A 7,490-nucleotide genomic window follows, 5' to 3' on the forward strand; every position below is an offset into this window, starting at 1 on the left:
TTTTTATGTATTTTTTTTATTTTTTTTAATAAAAAAAGAACTTTTTTTAAATTAAAATATATATATTGCCTAAAACACTCCCAGGAACTCACTGATGAACCTCTGAAAGTTTGACAAAGATCCATTCAGCCATCTCTGAGAAAAATGGTGACAGACCAATGGCTCTCTTACATAGTAGATTTTTATTCTCCCCAGAGGAGAGGGTATTTTTTTTTTGTGTGTACAACATCGAGGCTCATGTAAGAGCTAACATTCATCACATTAAAAAAAACTGACATAAAACATGAAAAAGGGAGCGGGAGACAAGATGGGGAGAGAGAAGGAAGCACACAAGTACAACAGTAGCGAACAGGGACATCGGAAGATCTGTGGAGGGGAGAGGGCTTGAGGGGGAAGGGGCATGGGAAGGAGGGTGGGAGAGGTAAAAAAAACAAAAAACTCATGGACACTGCTTGGACTTCCAGGAAAGAAGTCTGTATTTTAAAAAAAAGTGGATCTGAGGTGAATTAACGGAGGTAGAAAAGATCAAGGTTTTGGATGGGGGAAGATAAGAGATGGTGGTGAACAGCTGTTTTAAAGACCTGGAGGGAGGAGTGCGATTGAAGAGAGTGAGGGAGTTTGTTCCAGAGGCGAGAGAAAAGAGAAATGAAAGAGTGAAGGTGAGCAGAGAGTCTTGATTTTAGGAGTTTCACCATAAGAGGGTTGCTGGCAGATCTTGTGCGACCTGTAGGAATATTTGGGGGACAGAGCATAGGCAGAGTTGGGGGAGCAAGGCTGGAGAGGAGTCCGGAGAAGACAGAAAGACCACAACCTGCCTGCGGTGAGTGAGTGAAAGGCCCTCGGAGTTAGCTTCATCGCGAGAGATTCCAATGATCGCTGAAAGCTTTGGTTTCAACAGCGTGAAGCCGAGCTAGGTGTGAGGCAGGAGCACCAGCCCAGAGGGGAGAACAGTATTCCATTGAGCTGTGGATGAAAGCCTTGTATGTGGTGAGGAGCTCAGGTGCGCCAAGGAAGGACTTCGCACGACGGAGGATGCCCAGTCGGCGACTGGCTTTGGAGGCCAACTTGGAAATGTGGTTTTCCCAGGAAAGATCATGGCAGATAGAGACCCAAAAGCTTGAGTGACAGAACTTCTTGGAGAGGATTGTTCAGAAAGGAGATGGGAGTCGGTATTTCCTGAAACATCGTGAGAGTGTGAGATTTGTGAGGATTGAAAGACATGTTCCACTTGTTTGACCAGTTTGTGATTTTGTCCAGGTCTGCAGAGAGTGAGGGGGCTGCAGACTGCTGATCTGAGGGATGAGGTATGGAGCGGCAGAGGGTGGAGGCATGAGCAAAAAGACAGAGAGGATTTTCCAGAGAGTCGGAGAGATCATTGATGAAGACCAGAAAAAGCACAGGGCCCAGAACACTGCCTTGGGGAACTCCAGCCTGAATAGAGAAACCCATTCAGATGAGAGAAACCCATTCAGGGCCACACGTTGACTACGACCAGAGAGGAAGTCTGCAAGCCATGCGTGGAGATTTCCATGGATACCATAGGAGGAGAGTTTGGTGAGCAGAGCGGGGTGCCAGACCATATCTAAGGCACATGATATGTCAAGGGAGACAGTTCTAATTTCCTGTTTGACATTGAGGACCTCCATCCATTGTTGAGACAGCAGAAGCAGCATGTCCAGAGTAGAGTGACCTGGACTGAAACCAAATTGATGATCAGAGAACAAGCCATTGGAGAAGAGGAAGGATTTGATGTCAGAAGCGATGATCGATTCCATGACCTTGCTTATTATTGGGAGCAGGCTGATTGGTCTGTAGTTGCAAGGATCTGTTTTTGCACATTTTTTGTGTAAAGTGGGAATGTTGGCTGATTTCCAAGCTGATGGCAGATGACCTTGAGCAAAAGAGAGGGTGAAGAGAACAGAGAGAGGGTGTGAAAGAGCGGCAGAGCAGGATTTTAGGACCCGTGGGCTGATGCCGTCTGGTCCAGTTCCAGAATCAGAGTCGAGGTTTGATAGAAACTTCTCCACCTCGTCAGGAGAGAAGGACATAGAGTCCAGGAGCAGCTGGGTACGACTGGGTACGGTGGGTACAGAGAGAGACTGGTTTGGGACACAGGATTTTAAGGCAAACACAGAGTTGAGGCATTCGGCTTTTTCACGTGCAATGTCTGTTGTGTAGCCTTTGAGGTAATGGAGGGGATGGGGGAGGAACAAACACCAGAAAAATATTTGACCAGACGCCACCAGGATTTGGAGGAGGGAGACAGGTTTGAGAGTTCAGTCTTGAGAGTTTGCTTGTTAAGATATTGTTTCCTGGCTCTCCTGAGGGTAGACACACACACTTGTTCCGGGCTTTGTGAAAGGAAATGAGATTGCCTTCCATTGGATTTGCTTTCCAGGACACGAAGACAAGTTGTTTCAGGGCAACTGCCTCCACAAGATTCCGTGTACCATGGACGGGAGGAAGGGTATGACAACTGAAGACGAGATGGGATAAATCTTGTGCATGAGAGAGAGCAATTTGCTTTGGAAGAATTCCCAGGAAGACGATGTCAGAGGCAGTAGAGATGGGAGACCAGTCCAGTTGATTGATGGATGTTTGAAGACCGTGGCAGTCAGCCTGAAGTGAAATGCCAGACTCGTCGATGCTGATGAGGCTCTCTGAGAATGGCCAGAGAGATGTCCGCTTTAACAAGCAAATGGTCAGATGAACTGATTGGAGCAGAAGAAGAACAGCAGACATTTGCAAGGAAGTTAGTCATAACCAAGTGTAGAAGAAAGATACTCCATTGACTGAGATCCGGGTCGAGAAATTGACAGATTTTGTCAGTCCCAGTGAGTCGCAGAAGTCCTTCGCTGAGGAGCCATGGTTGGTGAGAGAGATACCCACACCCAGCCAGGTGACATGATGACAGTTGAAGTCGTCACATATGAGGAAGAGAGAGTTGGGATGAGTGGATAGAAGTTGGTCCATGTTGTCCGACAGGGAGATGTAGATGGAGTCATCACTGTTTGGTGGATGGTACAACACACATATGAACAAAAGGTGGGAGTGGAGGGGAAGCCATAGCCAGAGGTACTCCTGGGGGTGACGTGGAGAGAGGGCAGTGCAGGGATTGTGAGGAGGAGAGTTTTTGATAAAGATAGCAACCCTACCACTAGGACGAGGCTCAGGTCTATCATACCGGAGGAGGGAGTAACCAGGGAGAGAAATTAATGAATCAGAGACATCTTGAAGGATGAAAGTTTATGTTAAGCAGATTAAGTCTGGTTTGTCAGAAGCAACCTGTATGGAGAGATCAGTCAGGTTTGAGGGAAGGTTCCGGATGTTTGAGGTCCATACCGTTAAGGAAGATCGGATACAGGGGCGGGGAGGGGTAGCGTAAGATGAGGAAGAGGAGGAGGAGGAGGTACGGAGAGCTGTTGGTAGTGTGTCAGAGATTTCAGAAGAGCTAGGAGAAAGCGAAGGATGAGGAGGACAAAAGGTTTGATGGTGATTGAAAGAGGCACAGTGAGGTGTTGTTTGAGGGGGGGAAGAGCGAGGAAGAAGGTTGGAGGAGATGAAGGTGAGAGTTGGAAGGGAGAGGAAGTGGGGAGGATGCTTTGAGGAGGAGGGGTGAGAGGGGATATTTGAAAGGAATTGGTGAGGGGGGACTTTAGGAGGGGTGGGGTGAGTTTGGATTTTAGAAAGTGTTGGGCGCTAGGAGAAAGGAGAAGAGATTGACGTCCACAATCATTTGAACCATAAGTAAGCACTCAAATTGCATTTGAGTCTGTTTGTCCGCACAGAATAAATATGATTTTCTCTGCAACTGTTGGTCCGATTGACAGGAAATTTTAACCATCGGTGCGCTGCCTCCTGTAAAAAATTTTGTGATAATTGTGACGTCATAGGTCACGTGGTATGGGTGCCATTTTGGAAAAACCGAAAACTTTTGCACCTCCATATCTCAAAGCCCTGCATCAAAAAAAATTGAGACTTGGCTCATTGTAAAGAATTCTCTTCAGGGAATAACATATTTTAATGATGTCATTGGTGCCTCTGTTATGATGTCATAATTCGACAAGTTCAAAACTTCGTCTGATCAAGATGAAATTTATTGAGCATCATCTGGAGATAATTTGGTGGGGAAAAAAAAAATGATGACTTCATCGGTCACGTGGTTCGGCCGCCATATTTGTTTTAACACAAAAGCCTTAAAAACCACTAAAACAAGTCTTGTCGAGGGTCTGCAATCTCCGATTGCTCTTTCTTGTTCAGATGTGTTTTCAAAGTCATATATGGTTGGAGTTTTAGAATTTTTTTTCCACATTTGTCAGGTTGACTCGTATCTTTGCCACCGAGTTCATGATCTGTCCTACAGTCGTCTGTGCCTGGCAGTATGTTGGCAGATTACACAACATCTCTGCATATTCTGTTGAGTATAATGTAATCAATCTGATTTCTTTGTTGCCCGTCAGGTTGTTGTTGTTCGTATGCTGCCTGTGTCTGCTGGTTGCATCATTTCTCTGGAAGCATGTTTATGCTGCTGATGCAGTGCCCCAATTACCAGTGAACTGGTGCTCAATTTGCCGACCTCGGAAGGATGACAGGCTGAGTCAACCTCCCTGGCGTTAATTCAACGATCGACCGGGATTCGAACCCAGGATCCCTAGCTGGCACCCTAACCGCTAAGCCAACACCAGGCTTGCCCATCAGAACCACAAGTTTGCAATTATGAGATAATTCTCTGCACAGAACTCTAGCATTCACTCCCCTGGCTCATTTCAGATACTAAGTCCATGTTTTCCTGCAATCCCTGGTGTTCCTGCTTCTCCAATTCTTGCATTCCAGCATCCCATAATAATTAAAACATCTCCATTAGGCACCTGTTCTACCAGTTCCTACATCTTTTCCATAAAACTCCACATTTTTTAAATTGGCGGCAGAAGTTGGAGCACATGTCCGAACTAAAACAACACTCGGTAGAAGTTGGAGCACATGTCCGAACGAGAACAACACTCGGTAGAGAGCATACCACATCCAGGCTGAACATTTTGCGTTTTGTATCCCACTGGTAGGTCATATCTGGATCCGGACATTAACCAAAATCTCATCGCTTGTTCTTCTAACTTACCCAACTCATCCAACATGTTTTGTCATAAGTCGTGCACAACTTTTTGAAATATCCTGCTATACTGTATATCGTTTTTGAGCCTATCTCCCAATGAGCCTGTCGCTCCATTCTTCATCCCTCAGATCGGCAGTCTGCAGCCTCCTCACTCTCTGCAGACCTGGATAAAATCACAGACTGGGCATACAAGTGGAACATGTCTTTCAATCCTGACAAATCTCACACTCTTACGATGTGTCTCCGAAAAGACCGACTGGACAACCCTCCCATCCACTTTCTGAATAATCCTCTCCAAGAAGTTCTGTCACTCAAGCTTTTGGGTCTCACTATCTGCCATGATCTTTCCTGGGAAAACCACATTTCAAATCTGGCCTCCAAAGCCAGTCGCCGACTGGGCATCCTCCGTCGTGCGAAGTCCTTCCTTGGCACACCTGAGCTCCTCACCACGTACAAGGCTTTCATCCGCAACTCAATGGAATACTGCTCTCCCCTCTGGGCTGGTGCTCCTGCCTCACACCTAGCTCGTCTTCACGCTGTTGAAACCAAAGCATTCAGAATCATTGGAATCTCCCGCGATGAAGCTAACTCCAAGGGCCTCTCACTCACTCACCGCAGGCAGGTTGGTGGTCTTTCCGTCTTCTACCGACTCCTCTCTGGCCTTGCCCCCCCCCCCCCCCCCAGCTCTCTCTGGGCTCTGTCCCCCAAATATTCCTACAGGTCGCACAAGATCTGCCAGCAACCCTCTTATGGTTAAACTGCCAAAATCAAGACTCTCTGCTCACCTTCACTCCTTCATTCCTCTTTTCTCCCGCCTCTGGAACAAACTCCCACACTCCCTTCAATCCCACCCCTCCCTCCAGGTCTTTAAAACAGCTGTTCACCACCATCTCTTATCTTCCCCCATCCAAAACATTGATCTTTTCTATCCCCGCTAATTTCACCCCAATTCCACTTTTTTGAAATACCAACTTCTGTCCTGGAAGTCCTTGGTGTCCTTGTGTTTGATACTTCTGCCACCCCCCTCCCCCCAAGCCCTCTCCCTCCCACACATCTCCCTGCTCTTAAATGTTGTGTGCCCTCAAGTGTTTGTGTGCTTCCCCTTCTCTTGTCTTCCGCTCCCTCTTTTTATATATTTTGTTTGTCTGGTTGATTTGTTTGTGGAGTAAATGTCAGCTCTTTCACGAGCTTCGATTCAGTATACAAAAAAAAAAAAAAAAAAAAAATGGTGAAGAATCACTCGAAAAAATTAAATAATTCTCATTTCCTTATGCATATTCAGATCTTCACCAAAATCGAATCGAATCGTCCTTATCAGACACCCAACCTGTCCACCAAGTTTCGTCCAAATCCGTCCACAACTTTTTGACATATCCTGCTATGTATCGTTTTTGGCCCGATCTCCCTATTTAATTTTTTTTTTTTTTAATATTCTTGTATGCGGATCTGGATTTGGATCTTCAACAAAATCTAATTGATTTGTCATTGTCACACACCCAACCTGTCCACCAAGTTTTGTCCGAATCCGTCAATAACTTTTTGAGATTTTCTGCTATATACGTTATCAGTTTTATCTTTGAAAACTTTGAAAATCACTTTGAAACCTCTTAGATCCAGATCCGGATCTGGATCTTCACCAAAATCGAATCATTTTGTCCTTGTCACATACCAAAGCTCTCCACCAAATTTCGTCCGAATACGTCCACAACTTTTTGAGATATCCTGTTTACAAACAGACGGGGGTGAAAACATAACCTCCATCGACCTTTGGTGGTGGAGGTAATGATGGTGATGTTCACTGGATGACCTTTCAACCTCACTGATATTAACCTATCATTGACTGGATTGTATCCCAGGAATGACTCTGCCTTCCTCTTATTGCAAATCACTGCCATTCCATTTCCTTCACATGGTTCGTGGCCAGAAAAGAACACTTTGTAACTGTCAGATTGAAATTTCCCCAAACCAGTCCAAGTTCACTTGTCCCCAAAACTTCAGTTCTTGTCCTCTCCATGTCTCGATTACATGAAACTTTTTGTGATTAACTTACTTGTCCCAATGTAAGAAGCTCAGAGTTCACCTTTTCGTTTTGGCAACCTCAGCGACGGGATTTCTTTGCGGGTTTGATCCGATAGGCCAGTCCGACTCATCAAAACTCTCTGCTCTTCTCCAGTGGACATCTGGGTGCTTTCAAACCTGGAGAGCTCATCATCCGGAATTATGATCATGACTGTTTTCTTGGCATGTACGGAAGTGGTTTGCCCCTTCTTCGAGACGGCTGATCCTAGCCATTGTTTTCCATAAGAGTCCTCTGCCGAGGATCAAGGCCCTGCATCTTTTACTGACAACATGTGCCCATTGCCTGAAAGGCGATCCACTA

Source organism: Myxine glutinosa, unplaced genomic scaffold, assembly GCF_964187855.1.
Source record: "Myxine glutinosa unplaced genomic scaffold, kmMyxGlut1.1 SCAFFOLD_447, whole genome shotgun sequence".
NCBI classification, from domain to species: Eukaryota; Metazoa; Chordata; class Myxini; order Myxiniformes; family Myxinidae; genus Myxine; species Myxine glutinosa.